General features: G+C 55.9%; 1 long non-coding RNA gene across 1 annotated transcript; it reads left to right on the forward strand.

The window, feature by feature from the left end:
* The first annotated feature begins 4,108 nt into the window (after window positions 1-4,108).
* LOC138395395 (uncharacterized) lies at window positions 4,109-5,099 on the forward strand. The gene is made up of 2 exons (XR_011235539.1): window positions 4,109-4,448; window positions 4,847-5,099. It is a non-coding gene; the product is annotated as an uncharacterized lncRNA (long non-coding RNA).
* Window positions 5,100-16,527: the final 11,428 nt, after the last annotated feature.

Genomic DNA, 16,527 nt, shown 5'->3' on the forward strand with positions numbered 1-16,527 from the left:
ATCTGGGAACCGCCGCTGCGCCCTGGTGGCTTCGGCAGCTCTGTTCACCGCATGGGAAAGATTTCTGACCACACGGTCATCCCAAGCAGAACCTCGTCCAATGCAGGACCGCAGAAACCTTCCCCATCTCGCTTCTTCACTGGGGTCGACTCCTGGGGTGAATCGCGTCCTGGGGAGTGTACACAACTGTCATCTTCACAACCTGAGGGTTTTCCTCGGTGTTGGATTGTGCCCAGACTCCCACGTAGCTCTTACGGAGCAGGGTGGGTAGTGGTGGCGAGGCTAACTGAATAGATGGGAATTTGGGTAAAAGCCGTTGTGTGGCAAAGTCTCCTGGTGAAAATAACTCAAGCGTTATTTCCCCTAGTTGGGAGAAGGAAGTATGGGCCTGGTAGGTTTTTAAGAAGTCCCTGTCCAGGAGATGTATGGGGGCTGTCACAAGGGGTCCTAGTTGGAGGATAGGTTGAGATTTAGGAACTGTCATAGATTCGTTGGCCACTCCAACCATCTAGATGAATTCAGAACCCCAGGGAGGGCACAGAGACAGTGTGTCGGGGCTAAGGATAGACAGCATAGCCCCAGTGTCACCCACACCTCCAATCTTCATATCTAACTCCTCTCCAATCTGAATATTTAATTCTCTTAGTTGGTTAATCTGGATAGGGGTCGTGTTCCATGAATGGCCCTGGAGTATCCCTGCTTTGCTGGTGGGCAAGATCCTGGGGACTTTAGCAGGATTTAGTTGTAGCCAAATATTGGAGGAAATCAGGGGATTTAGGATCCATTCCAGGCCACAGGTAGATACAAGGACTTGAACTCAGTGCACAGGGCTTCAATCTACTAGCAGGTATGCTTTAGTTTTCCTTAGAAGCATGATTTTCTCTGTCCACGTTGATCATACAGGAATCTTGGATTTTAGAACTTCTTGAGAGGAGGAAGCCAAACCAAGGCAGGCTTTAGGTTTTACTTATAGTCTTAAGGTTCTCGGACCTGCCAGGAAGTGACAATTTTTACTCATTCACTGTAAGGCTGGGAACACTGGCATTTTGTGCATATTCTTAAATATGACACTTCAGTCAAATCCTTGGCAATATGGCCAGTGTTTCCAATTGTATCCTGCTTGTAAAGAGACAGCATATTTTTATTGAACTTATATAAATAAAGATAAGGATATTCACAAATACTTCCGGAATTTTGAGGGAATCAAGTAGGGAGAAGAAGCAAAAGCTTTCATCTTTGTTCACAAAAGGATACTTTACAAAATTCTTGCAGACTATACAGAGCTTATGAAAGAAAATTTCCTTGGCTCTGGAAAACATTTAGGTAAAGAACCAACATTTTAAATAAAGGCATAAAAGCAGTATTCTTATCAATTACTTAGTTTCATGTAATCAAGATTGTTTTTCTCAATCTTGATTAACAATTTTGGACTATAGCTGATTGAAAATGCTTCCATCAAAGAATTTAAAATAATAACTGTGGAAACCCAGAACAGCCATGGTCAAAAGTCTAATGAGAGTTTACAATTGGCAAGAAAATTTAGGTATTTCTGTGGCATATAACAGTTTAACATAGTAATCATAATGACTGATAGCACATAACACAACACATTAGAATTTTCAGAATCACATATTTTTGGAATACATTTTAATAACACATTTACACAAATATGACTAAGTTACATATCATTTTTATTTGGCAATGCTTCCTGTATGATTTACCAAATTAGCCTAATAGTTTAATATCTCCACAAGAAGAGATATACATTCTTTGATGCTCTCCTGGGGTCCAACTGGAAAATCCCAAAGTTAATTTTAGGTCAAAAAGATTTAATTTAGGATTTTGATCCCAGGAAAACCTGCCAAAGATGTTATAAGGTTTGAGGTACTTCACTAAACAGAGTCATGGGTCACTAACAGACTCAGATAACTTTTGTTTCTTTGAAATAAGAAGTCAAAAATATATGAGTCTAAACTCTTATTCAATTAATGTTCAATTACTGTTTTAGAATTATCTTAATTGGGTAATATCTATATATTCAATGAATATTCATCATTTAACTTCACTTAGTAAAACTCTAAGGGTATATTTACTTAAAATATTTGAGAAACCTCCCCAAGTAAACATATTACAAAATATAACCATCATCAAAAATTTATTTACAAACTTTTTCCCTAGCCACATCTACCCAATTTATTCATTCTTAACAATTATGCCTGGAAAATTTCATGAGACATCAGACAAATATAGCCATCATCCCAGGCTAAATTTTCATGCCAGGAAAGCATCATAAAAGTAAGAAACTTAAAGTTAAATATATGCATATTTAGCTGAAGACCTGGCCATTCCCATCAAACCAATATTAGACCAGTATCATCTGCCAAAAGATTACTAAGTCCTGTGCATTTGAAAAGCACCTGGCTTATTTGCATAATTTATGAATACTCATTTATTTATAAGCCAATTTGGTACTATGGACGATATACAAACAGACCTTTGTAGACAGTCCCATTTGTTGAAGCTGTCATTTCTCCCCATCCAATTATCTTGATATCCTTGTTTAAAATTGATTGACCATAAATGAAAGGTTTAAGTCTGGACCTCTATTCTGTTCCACTTGTCTGTAGGTCCATTTTTATGTCAGTATCACACTGTCTTTATTGCCATAGCTTTGTAGTAAAATTGGATGTCTGGTTGTGTAAGTTCTTCAATTTTGTTCTTTTTCAAAATTGTTTCGGCTGGTATATTGTCTAGATGCTCTGAATTTCCATACACACGTTAGGATCAGCTTGTGATTTCCACTAAGAAAAGGCGCTGCGAGGGTTCAGTAAGGATCCTGGTTAGTCTGTAGATCAGTTTAGGGGAAAACTGCTCCTTAACAATACTGTAGATCTTTCCATTTAATAGACTGTCTTCAACTTCTCTTAGCCATGGTTTACAGCTTTGAGGGTATATATTTCCACCAATGCTGTTAAATTTATTCTTTTGGTAATATTATGAATAGAACAGCTTTTAAATAGAACTTAGATTTTTCATTGCCAGTGTATAGAAATGACTAAGTGTTGTATCATGATATTATGCCCTGCACCTTATTAATCTAATGTATTATTTCAACTAGTTTTCAAATTTATTTTTCAGGATTTTATTGCCTGAAAATAAGCATAGTTTTACTTTGTGTTCTGTATGCCTTCATTTTTCCTGCTCTGTTGTGCTGGCTGGAAGGTTAGTGCAACATCAAAAGTGGTGGGAGGGCACACTCTCGCTGTCCCCAGTCCCAGGAGAAGTGTTCAGTCTTCCCTGTGACCACACAGCAAACTGCTATAGCCACACACATAACCTCACACACCACACATACAACACACACCACACACACCACACAGACACACACGCAGCCTCACACAGAGACAGGTGCACACACATCACAGAGTCCTAGGGCCATACCAGGAGAGAAGCAAAGGACAGTGGCTGTGGGGTCCCCAGCCCTTGACAGACTTGAGGCCGAGGGACAGCAGTACCTGGTGAAGTCCTTCCTCCACGTGCACTGCTGCTCTCCAGTTGCTTTTTTCTGCTGTTCTGGGTGATACAGTCGAATGTGCTCAACTTCCTGGACACGAGACAGGGGAAGGAGGACGGGGCAGGGTCATCAACCGTGTGTACAGCACCCACACGACAGCTCAGCTCTGCCCGCCATGCGGCCCCGCAAGGCCCCTCGAGGCCAGGACAGGGTGCAAGTGCCTTGTGGTCCCTGCTGGCTGCGATCTGTGTAGGCAAGTGGGCACACGGGCGGCCTGGGGCAGGGGCTCTTCTGTGCCTGCCGCCCCACGCAGGGCCACGCCTGACGGGCATTGCCAGTGTGGGGGGCAGCACTGGAGGGCAGCTTCGGAAGGCCCCCCTCTGTCCGAGGGTCTGGGCAGCCGGTGGGGGGTCCTCACGTCTGGACACTACGTGCTGTGCACCGGGGATGCGCGGACAGAGGAGTGTGGGTGGGGCTGGCTGCACAGGTGCTGCCACCAGCCTGAGGCCACACCGCTGGGTCCTCGGGTCACACACCCCTGCGGGTGCTCGTGTACTCGGCCTTGCACAGTGACCCCTCCCTAAGGCACTTTTTGTTCTCTCCCCAGTACCTCAGCCTTTCAGACGGGGCAGCCCAAAGAGCAGACTTGACCAACTTCTGCACAGGACCCCGGCGACTCGCCACCGTCACCAGCAGCCCACTCTCCAACAGGACGCCCGCAGACCCCACGCCTTCCAGCCCCACGAAACGTGGCCCGCTGCAGATGCCCTCGCCCTCCCCTCCCCTCCCGGCTCCGGCTGACATCACTCGCATCAAATCTTCCTTCCTCCCCCCCCGGCAGTGCTCCTGGCCCCACTCTTCGGCTCTCTGTGTGGACAGCACAGGCCAGGCCGACCCCCTGGGTTTGGTGGCAGAGCAGACGCAGGCCCGTGAGGTGAGTCTGGACCCTGGAAAGTGCCATCAGCTCGGTCTCTGCGTCCCGCAGGGGCAGAAGAACCCCAGGGCGTGAGACGTGTTTATAAATAAAGGAGCAATGTTGGTAAAAATGGGCCTGTGCCTATTGCAGCCATGTGCTTCCTTGGACAAGCCAAACTTTTTTCTTCCCCTAAACACCAACGAATGTGAGAACAGATGGTTTATAATTTTTTCTAGATAGTGAAGAGGGCCAGCCATGGAAGCCTATTTGCAGCTCAGGGAGCAGATGGAGGTGGCCCTGCGCTGCCCTGGCCCGGCCAGCAGCTCAGCCTGGGCCTGGAGGGTTTCTGCAAAGGTTTGTTCTTGGGCCTGATTTGTCTGTCTTGATTAACTCCCGGGCTCTCATTTCTTCCACAGCCCCTCAGAACCTGTGTCATGGCTTGAGCACGTAAGCTTGCACTTGTTTATATTCTGTTTAAAATATTCGTTCTTGTGCCTGGATTTGCACAAATACCATCAAACCCAGATGGTAAGGACGCCCTGGAACCTCCTGGATGCTGTGCTCTGCCTGGTAAGTTCCATGTGAAACATTTAACACCTGACTGCCACACTAAAAAAAAAATTTCCCTGGGGCCATGGTGTTTTATTAAAACTAAACGATCCATTCTAATTTCTTATTTTTTATTGTTTTCTGTGCATGGGTTATATGCAACTCAACCCACATTTTTTGAATTAAATTGTCAGTATTAGTTGTAACAATGAGAACATCAAGATTTTCGTAGGCCGGGCGTGGTGGCTCACGCCTGTAATCCTAGCACTCTGGGAGGCCGAGGTGGGCGGATCGTTTGAGCTCAGGAGTTCGAGACCAGCCTGAGCAAGAGCGAGACCCCATCTCTACTAAAAATAGAAAGAAACTATATGGACAGCTAAAAAATATATATATATAGAAAAAATTAGCCGGGCATGGTGGTGCATGCCTGTAGTCCCAGCTACTCGGGAGGCTGAGACAGTAGGATCACTTGAGCTCAGGAGTTTGAGGTTGCTGTGAGCTAGGCTGACGCCACGGCACTCACTCTAGCCTGGGCAACAGAGTGAAACTCTGTCTCAAAAAAAAAAAAAAAAAAGAAAAAAAAGAAAAAAAGATTTTCGTGAACCAACTGCAGGGTTTTGCTTCACACAGACCTGGGCTCAAAACTAGCCTGAGTTAAATACAATTCACATGGCAGTCAGTGTCTTGACCTGATTAGGCAGAGGGTGAGAGAGAGCCGCAAAACTGCAGACCTTCCAGCAGGAACCTGAGGCCAGAGCGCTGCTGAGCCGGGCGACTGTCCCCCAGTGTGACTGGATGCTCACTCTGGCTCCAGCAACTGGGAAACCCTGGGTTTACCCGACTCAGCCAGCGGGTTTTCTCCTCTGGTGGGCACACACCCGGGGTGGCACACACCATCCCACAGGATTGGGTCCTCACCATGTCGAGCTGAGGACTCACTGGGGTGACTGTCCCCCAAGCTTCAGTGACTCCCAACAGCCCACCCTGGGTGCTATGGCCTTGTGGTCCCACACCCTGGAGTGGGGGCAGGGCCTAGCGACTGCAGCCCCAGGAACAGGACACAGAGGCGGTGCTGGGACTAGAGGGAGAGTAGCCCAGGAGACCGACTCGCACTGCCCTGGCTGGAGCTCTCTGGCCTCCCGCTCGCTCCCTCCGATGGGCTGTCGCCCTGGTGCCTCTCACCCCAGGAGAGCCCCCGCGGCTCGGAGTGGAAGGAGAAGGTGGCGCCTGGCCAGCGGCCCACGAGGACCTGCACTGGCCCCACCTTGAGGGGACTCAGGGTCAGATCCCCACCCACAGGTGAGAAGGTGACCGCACGGGCACCTGGTGGAAGCCTCGTAAGGGACCCTGTGTGGAAGGCCCCGCTCCACGGTGCTGGACTCCTGACCACGCAAACTGCTGAGGAATGAACAGGTGTAGTTTTAAGCGGCTACATTTTGGGGCAGTTTTACTGCAACTAACAGTAACTAAATAATATATCAACTTTGTCCTGGAAATCTATTCTTCGATGTCCAAACACCCTGACATCAGTGTGTGCTGCCCTGACTGGGCTGTTCTCCGTCTCCAGGGGGAGCGGGCCCCACGCCAGCCTGCCCACCCTCACCTGGACCCCCACCCCCCGGCCACTGAGCCCTGCTGGGTGGAGTCCCTGACGGTCCTCCCATCTCACGGTATGTGTCCCTGTGAACTCATCACCCATGTCCAGAACGGCAGCAGCAGGCTCCAGGCTGGCTTGCTGTCCCTGGTCTGTCCCTCCATGCTGGGGACACAGGGCTGCAGGTGCTTGCTTCCAGGGCCACCCATCACTGTTCTCCTACGCCACCACTGTGCACTGATGCTTCAGGCAGGGCTGTGGCAGTTGTTACCTCGAGGGACCCTGGGGCAGGCAGCGGTCAGGACCCAGGCCAGTAGCAGCAGCACCAGGACACCCACCAGGACGCTGGTGACACTGACCACCAGGCTTTGGAACTGGCCCCCAGGCTTGGGCGGGCACTGGGGTGCGGTGTGGGAGATTCCGCAGCTCTCTCTGGAAGGGCACAAAGGACAAAGGTTAGGGGCGGGGTCCTCGGGGGCTGGGTCCTCGGGGGCGGGGTCCTCGGGGGCACCCTCTGCGTGCTCTCTTCCCCTAGGGTTACCTGCCCCACACTCCCTGGCCTGAGGGGCCTTGCGGGACCCCAGCTGTGCAGTGACAGCTGTTACCTGGTCTGCTCCTCAGAAGAGTGCCCACCTGGCATACCTGCCCCGTCAGGGGTCAGTCGCTGCAGCCCTGAATGGCCGGCAGAGCCCCTGCCCCCCACACCCCTGCGGCTCCTGTTCCTGCGGGGGGAGGTGCTGCCCACCCGCGGCCCTGTCTCGGGGGCCGCACCTGTCACCGTGAGCCCTGTGCGGGGGCTTTCTTTGATCTGCGTCTTGGGGGTCAGGAAGATGGCGCCACAGAGGTAGATGCCACTGTCATTGCGCTGGGCGGCCACCACGCTCATCTGGAAGTCGCCTCCTTTGGGCAGCTGCGTGAGGGGGAAGCGGGGGTCCTGGCCAGGCTGACTGCGGTCCTTGGGGAAGGCGGCCAGCTTGTCGGTCTGGTTGCTGGGGCTCATGCGGTACCAGTTCAGCACGAAGCTCTCCGACGTGTTGGCGAAGCTGCAGGTGACGGTGGCGTTGGCCCCCTCGGGCACCGAGAGCCGGGCGGGGGAGAAGCTGAGGGGCCTGTCGGGGGCGGGGGCGTCTGAGGGGTGGAGAGGGAGCAGAGCCCAGCATGACGGAGGGGCTGGGCAGCCGGGGAGACCCCCCACTTCCCTCAGCCCGGTAGCATCCTGGGCGGACCCTGCGCCAGGGCCCTCGGGGCGGGCACTCTCCTTCGACTTCATTGAGACCCGAGGCTCAGGGCTTGTCCCCAACCCTGTTTCCCCAGGAGCCTCCCCCTCCCCTCTAGGCTCCAGGCCCCCAGAGAGGGCTGTGCAGGGCCCAACCCCGCACGTCCTAGCTCTGCCCACCTGGGCCCTGCCCCTTCGGTGCCCTGCCCTGGGCCCGTCTGCTCTGCTCTGGGGGGCCAACGGGGGGCTGGATGAAGACCCCAACCTGGAGGCAGTGGGTCCTCGTGGTAGGCTCAGGGCCCAGCCTCTGCCCTGCGTTCAGGACAAGCTCAGAGCTGGGACCCTGGGGAAGGGAGTCGTCAGCAGGGCCATCGCGCTCCTGTGAGGGCAACGGGGCCTCACGATCCCAGCCCCCTTCATGAGGATGTGGTGGTGGCTGCTCTCCCGCCAAGGACGCTGCCTCGTGGACACACTCACGAGTGTGGGCAGCACCTCCCCCCACAGGAACAGGAGCCGCAGGGGTGTGGGGGGCAGGGGCTCTGCCGGCCACTCAGGGCTGCAGTGACTGACCCCTGACGGGGCAGGTATGCCAGGTGGGCACTCTTCTGAGGAGCAGACCAGATAACAGCTGTCACTGCACAGCTGGGGTCCCGCAAGGCCCCTCAGGTCAGGGAGTGTGGGGCAGGTAACCCTAGGGGAAGGGACCCAGCCCCCGAGGACCCCGCCCCTAACCTTTGTCCTTTGTCCTCACACACACATGCACACCGCCCCCCCCACATTCACACCGCCCACGCGTGCTCACTCACACGCACACCGCCCACGCGTGTTCAAACACACGCACACCGCCCACGCGTGCTCACACCCTTTCACGCTTACCCTCACCTACTCACATGTGCTCTCTGGCACACAGGAGAAGAGGAGCCCCCATCTCGGCCCATGTGACCAGTGGTGGCATTTCCTGCCCACAGCTGCGGGTCCCGGGAGGGACAAAGAGCCCACACCTGCCCACTTCACCCCCAGACTGCACCTGGCTCTGCCGTGGTCCCGGATTTACACGTGGGGAAACCGAGGTGCAGGAGGAATCGCAGGCTGAAGCTGCTGCAGACCCGAGCCCTGGTGTGTGCTGGTGCCGGAGTGACGGTCAGAGCGGAGCAGACCCCGCTGCCCCCGTGGCCCCGCCGGCTCCTCCAGCCGCCTGGGAAAGCGGCCTCCTCCCGGGGAGGCACCGACCAAGACCAAGACCTGAGACACCTGCCCGAGGCGCAGCAAGGTGACCTTCCTGTCCACCCCAGTCCTGTCCCCCGCTGGCCCCAGGTGCTGGCCCAGCCCTGCGGTGTCAGTCCCGGCTGTGCTCTCTTGACTCCTTTCCCCGCGACGCCGGCTGGGCTTGGCCCCCAGCGCGTGGTGACAGGAAAGAGGCTGCAGCTGCCACGGCTACTACCGGTCCCTCTACTGCCTCGGGGCAGCGTGGGGACCACTCATGGAGCAGTCACGGCTCCGAGGGGGCAAGGGGCAGCCAGCCTCAGTGCCCGTGGCCAGGCCGGCCCAAGTGGCGAGTGAGCCATGCCAGGGTGCGTGTGGCCAGGACCGATGCGTGGCCGTCCCCACCGGGCACCTGGCTTGGGCAAATGAGGTGTCTGAAGTGACCCCTCTTGCTTAGGAAGGAAATCAGAGATGTCTGGAAAGTGCTGGATGACTGCGAGAGGTGAGACCAGGGAGGATCCTGGGGCGGCTCCGCCACAGCCCTGCCCGGGCCGAGGGCGAGGACCCTGGGCTCCCCACGCCCCAGCCGAGGCCCAGCCACGGCCGCACTGGCTTCCCGCGGAGCCCGCCTGGTGCCCGCTGGGCATGCGGCGGTGCAGCCTGAGCCAGGGCCCCGTGGAGGGGCTGGGCAGGACCCAGGCGGCTGTGCCAGTGGGGGGCGGGTCCCCACAGCCGTGTGACTCTGCACACGGCCTGTCACACCCACCAGGAGGGACGGGGGTGTTGGGGAGGCCATGGTGGCCTAGGAGGGGCCAGGCCTGGGCTGGGGGTGGCTGGAGCACGTGAGGGGCTCCACTGGCGGCAAGGCCCTCTGCCCCGTGGAGCTGGGGGCTGCTCTCTGACCCCACTCAGGGGCGACACGATCACCGCAGGGCCTCGGGGAGCCCTTTCTTCATTCCGACATTGCGTGTCTGAGCCACATGGCACCACCCGTCCCAGCACCGTGGGGCCAGACCCCTCGCAGCTGCACGTCCCCCTGGGAGCCTCCTGCAGCCACACTAACACGCACCTCCGGCTGCTCCCTGGCTCAGAAGGTTGCTGGGATGGGGTCTCGGACCCCAGTGAGGCCCCAGCCCTGCGAGGGTGCCGGGTGTGCCTGCCCTTCCTTCGGGCAACCTGGAGGCTGGAAGGGACGAAGCCCCGCAGGTCTCCTTCACTGTTCCCGAGGAAGTGAGAGGGAAAGGGCGGAGCTGGTGTCCCAAGCAGGTGTCCCCAGGACGTCTGCACACGCCCAACGACAGCCCTCACCAGGGAGCACACCCCGGGACCCCACTGCTCGCCAGAACCAGGTGTGGCCTCAGACCCGCTTGGAGACCAGGGGTGGGCAGTGGACGGGACAGGACAGGCGGGAGAGGGAAGTCCGGGCAAGGAGCCTTCCAGGAAGGGAAACTGAGGAAGGCAGGAAGGCAGGGCCTGCGGCAGGGGCAGCTGGTGGCCATCTTCCACCCCCAGCCCCTCGGAAGGAGATATGGATGCGCAGGGCTTCCCTGGCCCACAGAGGCCTCCCGGCACCCAGCCGCCTGGCGCCCTCAGTCCCCAGGAACCGCACTTGGGGCTGAGAACAGGCTCACGGCAGGGGTGACTGCTGGAGCCACCTGCGCCCAGACCTAAGGTGAGAAAATGAAGACAGCCGCTCCTTCTCAGGTTGTGGGGGCAGAGAGGAGACCCTGCCAGGTCACATGGCAATGCCGTGTCCCTGCGTGGGAGCATCAGGATGGGAAGGTGGAACATTCCAGCACTTGAGTCACCCACCAAGGCTGTCCTCACTGGCCTGTTATCCAGCCCACAGATGCCCGGGCACCGGGGACGCCCAGGAGCAACAGTTAACATCATTGGCAGCCACAGAGATGGGATGGAGCAGCAAGAGAGCGCTAAGACCTGTCTGCAGGTGACACCGCAGCCCAGGGCCTCACGATCGAGACCCACAAAGGCAGTAGAGGACATCGGATGCTGAACCGGAGAAGAGGTGAGTGGTGCTGGCGTCCAACAGGCCGTGCCGCCTGCGAGGACCAGCACTGACACCTCGGGAACCTGGGGGCAGCATGGCCCCCACAGTGGCCGGGCCTCAGCTTCCTCTCAACCCCTCTGGGGTAGCTTCTGCAGCCACCGCCCAGACTGACCCTAACTCTTGCTGTTCTGAGAAGTCTCCTCCAGAGCGCAGGCAAGGCACAGAGCAGGAGAGCACGCACGGGTGGGGTCACACCAGGCCAGTCCTGTGACTCAGTTTCTTTTTACATCCGTTGTGGCTGGCTGCGCTTTCTTTGTGGCCCATGAAGCCCTGGGCACTTGCCTTCTGGAAGTTAGTATTTGCAATATAAACCAGGTAGTGAAAAGTTCACCCTGGTTGTGTTCCTTTTACCATTTTAGTCAAAAGGTGACTCACTGGTCCATTTTCCAAAACGAGTACAAATGCTCTTGACCTAAATTCAGTGATTTTATCAGTAGAATCACAGCTAGAGGTGGCCTCGGCTTCGGGAGCAGAATTAATCCAGGACAGGCAGGCAGGCAGTCACCGTCCAGGGAGCTAAGCGAGTCCCCTGCCCAGAGGAGAACCAGGCCGGCCGTGCAGCGCCCCTGGAAAGCCCGGCCCCGCTCCGGACAGGGCCCAGGTGCCACGCCAGGAGCAGCCAGCTCATGAAGACCAGTCCTGACTGTCTGGGAACAGAATTGATTTTAGATGGCAGGTGTGTCATTTCCTAGCAGGCAGTCAGCTCAGTCTGCACTTAGAAAATCACCTAAAATAGTGGCATAGGGCCTTGCTCAGCTAGGAAAATTAGATCCTGGTTTGGGAATTAGTGGCCCTTCACCAGCCATGGCCACCGGACCAGTGCGCCCTTTGACCCTGCTCTGGGCTCTTGGTCCATTGACAAGACCTGGACAACGTCCACGGATTTACCTTCCAGTTTTTAAGGACTGATTCGCCATCAGTGAACAAACTTCTTCACAGAAGTTGTGTTTGGAAAACCGGGTGGCTTAAACAACAGGAGCTTCCTGTCTTTGGGCCAGCAGGCCAGATGTCCAGGGCCATGTGCCCCCTGGGGGCTCCAGGGAAGGACCCTTCCTTGTCTCCAGCGTCTGGTGGCTCCCTGCATCCTGGGCTTGTGGCTGCCAGCTCCTCCTCTGCTCTGTCCTCATGGGGCCTCCTCCTGGGGTGTCTGTTATAAGGAAACTTGTCACTGGATTTAGGGCCCCCATCTCAAGATCCTTAACTTAATTACTTCTACAAAGACCCTATTTTAAAATAAGTTCCTATTCTGAGGTTCCTGGTGGACGTGAATTTGTTGGGCGCTATCACACCAGCTCTACCAGTGGCATGAACAGTTGCCAGTGGTGTTCACTGGAGGGCCAGATCCCCAATTGCCCTGCTCAGCTCCCTGCCCAGGGTTTCTGTGCACAGCTGGGAGCTCAGAGGTCCCTGCAGGAGGCCGGCTCTCCAGGGTGCCCATTCCCCTGCCCTCTGCTCACACCTGAGCTGGCTGGGCCGGGCCCACTCCCCGCCTGTCAGGTTCTGGACTCTGTGGCTGGCCTTGCACCTCCTGAGAGAGACAAAGACAAGAGAGTGAGGGAGACAGAGACAGACAGAGACAGAGAGCAGGGGAGACAAAGAGGCGGAGATGGACACACAGGCAGAGGAGGGAGGGGGCAAGTAGGAGGTGTGGCCACCTGGGTGGCACAGAGACACCAGATGACATCTTGGGAGTGCCACCTGCCCTGGAGCTCCGTGGATGGAACTGACTCAGTTTGACCAAAGGATGGTCACAGAGGCCCACTGTCCTCCCCAACCATGTGAACCTGGTAGAAAGTCCCAGGGCCTTCCTGAACCAGCGGGATCTACACAGCTAGGTGTGGCGCAGGCCCTGGTAGGGCCAAGCCTCCCAGGAAGCCCAGAGAGGGGAGCTGGGGGACCTGTGTCCACACCTGTCCTACCCCTCCGCCCTCTGCAGCAGTGGGGTGGGGAGGGGGGCAGCTCTCCCTCCTGGAAGCCTCTCTGGCTGACCAGACCCTGGGCTACTGCTTTCGGCCAGGAGGGTGTCAGGACGCTGACTTGGCAGCGCGGGTGGGGTGTGGCTGTGGGGTGCAGGAGTCTCGGGGACACAGGGCTCCTGGGCAGCTCCCTGTGCCCAATCCACATGTATGGGACTGTGCAGGGCCTAAGGGGCTCCTACCCACCCCCCGGGCCCTGCAGGCCCCTCTCTGTCCCTTCTGCAGGGTCTGACTCCTCCCTCAGCATTCACTCCCCTCCCTTGCCGGGGGACTCCGGGGTTTGGAGTTTCATTCCAGGTGGCCTGGGGCTGCTGGCAGTGGGCGGTCGGTCATGCTTGGCCACAGCAACGCCTGGACGTCTGTTCAGCCTCTCCCTGGAGAGGCAGCACCATTCACACCCTCCCCCTCCGCAGAGCCAAGGTAGGAGCAGCCCTGTTGGTCACCACCCAGCCCACAGCACACCTGACCCCTGGCCCTGGGGTTTGGCTGCCCCTAGCCTCGGGCCTGCTGAGCCCCTCCCAGGGTCCTGGCCCAGGGCAGGCTCTGTCCTCAAGCGGCAGTGCCAGGGCCCTCTCACTGGAGCCACGTGGGGATCGAGCACCTGGATGCCAGAACAGGGCCTCTTGGCCTGATTCCTGTTTTGGACACAGAACCACCCAGCTCAGCGCCTCGCCTGCCTGGTCCCAGCCCTGCCTGTTCCTGAGCCTCCCCAACGTGCCCCATCATTTTGTTTGGAGTGGGCAGCTGCTGGGGCTCGGGGGGCTGAGGCAATATGGCAGCGATCAAAGCTCCTGCTTGTGAGCACCTTGCGAAGCACCTCAAAATCCACCAGGGACACAAAATCCAAACTCAAGAGACGCTCGAGACACACGTGGGGGCCTCTGACCCTGGCTGGCGGGGACTTAGTGGTAATTGGCTGGCCGCAGGGCAGACGACTGACCCTCGACATCAGAAGGCGCCGAGTACATGAAGTAAACTCACAGCAGGCCAACAGCCCCCCACGTGCTGGGGCTGCGAGCTGGCCCGACGCCTGCCAGCCTCAAGATGCCCAGGCCCCTGGAGAGGAAGCTACCTATGCTAGAGCGCCGGCCTGGCCAAGCAGGGTCCTGGCGGGAAGCAGCAGAGGTGTTGGGGAGCAAGGGGAAGTGGCCCCTGGGATGTTCCAAAGACCAGCCAAGGACACCGGAAGGAGGCAGTGGGGAGCTGTGCGGGTTGCAAGCAGGGCGCTACATGGCAGAGGAAGCTGGCATAGCTGGCAGCTTTCAAGCTAGATCGCAAAAGGCCACCAGCGGGGTCCCAGTGGGGACTCAGGGTCTCTGGCCTTGAGCAAGGATTCTCAGCCGGGGTGCGGTGGCTCCCCAGTGTCCCAGGGGGCCAGAGGATGGGCCCTTTGATGAGCGGGAGCTGGGCAGCCTCTGCCGGGCACCGCAACCATGCAGCCCACTGCCGAGCAGGCGAGGTCCGTGCCCTCGGGGATCCAGTAGCTCCGGTGTGGCCCGGGCAAGGATGAGCTGCAGCCTGAGCGAGAGGTCTGGGGAGGGTGCAGGGCGGGGCCTGGCGGGCCCGCGGGTATGGACAGCTGGGGGAAGGTGTGTGGGACTAGGACCCGCTTGCGTGTCACGAACAGAAGTTCTCTAAAAAGGAGTCTGGAGGAGACTCATTCCAGAGACCCCGCCTTCCGTGTGATAGGGTGGCCCTTCCAGAGAGCACTGGGAAGGCTCAGGTTACACAGTGGAAGTTCCCGCCCAGGCTCCAGTCAGGTTCATTATACAAATGAGGGATTCACTGACTTGGTCTGATAGACCAGTGCAGCTGAGTCCTGATACGTCAATACAGATGAGTCTGATTGGTCAATGCAGCTGAGTCTGATTGGTCACTGTGGCTTACTTCTAATTGCTCAATGCAGCTAAGTCTGATTGGTCAATGCAGCTGAATCTGATTGGTCATTGTGGCTGAGTCCTGATTAGTCAGTGTGGCTGAATCTGATTGGTCCATGCTGCCGAGTCCTCATTGGTCAACGTGTCTGAGTCTGAATGCACAATGCGGCTGCGTTTGATTAGTCAGTGTTGCTGAATCTGATTGGTGAGTTTCGATGAGTCCTGACTGGTCTAGTGGGGCGTTTGATTAGTGAGTATCGCTGAATCTGATTAACCAGTGTGGCTGAACCTGATTGGTCAGTGTGGCTGAGTCCTGACTAGTCAGTGTGGCTGAATCTGATTGGTGAGTACGGGTGAGTCCTGATTGGTCTACATGGCTGAGTCGGATTGCTCAATGCGGCTGCGTCTGATTATTTAGTGTGGCTGAATCTGATTGGTAGGTGTGCCTGAGTCCAGACTAGTCAGTGTGGCTGAATCTGACTGGTCAGTGTTGCTGAGTCCTCATTGGTCAAAGTGGCTGAGCCTGAATGCTGAATGTGGCTGCTTTTTTTTTTTTTTTTTTTTTGGAGACAGAGTCCCACTTTGTTGCCCAGGCTAGAGTGAGTGCCGTGGCATCAGCTTAGCTCACAGCAACCTCAGACCCCTCGGCTTAAGCGATCCTACTGCCTCAGCCTCCCGAGTAGCTGGGACTACAGACATGCGCCACTATGCCCGGCTAATTTTTCTATATATATTTTTAGTTGTCCGTATAATTTCTTTCTATTTTTAGTAGAGACGGGGTCTTGCTCTTGCTCAGGCTGGTATCGAACTCCTGACCTTGAGCGATCCACCCGCCTCGGCCTCCCAGAGTGCTAGGATTACAGGCGTGAGCCACCGTGCCGGCCGTGGCTGCTTCTGATTAGTCAGTGAGGCTGAATCTGATTGGTCAGTGTGGCTGCGTCCTGACTACTCAGTGTGGCTGAATCTGATTGGTCAGTGCTGCTGAGTCCTCATTGGTCAATGTGGCTGAGTCTGAATGCAGAATGCGGCTGCGACTGATTAGTTAGTGTGGCTGAATCTGATTGGTCAGTGTGGATGAGTCCTGACTAGTCAGTGTTGCTGAAACTGATTGGTCATTGCTGCCCAGTCCTGACTGGTGACCGTGGATGAATCTGAATGCTCAATGTGGCTGCGTCTGATTAGTCAATGTGGCTGAATCTATTGATAGGTGTAGCTGAGTCCTGACTAGTCAGTGTGGCTGAATCTGATTGGTCCGTGCTGCTGAGTCCTGATTGGTCAACTGGCTGTGTCTGAATGCTCAATGCGGCTGCGTCTGATTAGTCTTCGTGCCTGAATCTGTTTGGTCAATGTGGCTGCGTCCTCATTAGTCAGTGTGGCTGATTCTGATTGGTCCGTGATGCCGAGTACTCATTAGTCAACGTGGCTGAGTCTGAATGCTCAATGCGGCTCCGTCTGATTAGTCAGTGTTGCTCAATCTGATTAGTCAGGGCTGCAGCGTCATGATTGGTCAACGTGGCTGCGTCTGATTAGTGAGTGTCGCTGAATCTGATTGGTCAGTGTGGCTGAGTCCTGACTAGTAAGTGTGGCTGAATCTGATTGGTCAGTGATGCTCAG

The sequence above is a fragment of the Eulemur rufifrons genome, chromosome 15 (genome assembly GCF_041146395.1).
Source record: "Eulemur rufifrons isolate Redbay chromosome 15, OSU_ERuf_1, whole genome shotgun sequence".
Taxonomy (NCBI): Eukaryota; Metazoa; Chordata; class Mammalia; order Primates; family Lemuridae; genus Eulemur; species Eulemur rufifrons.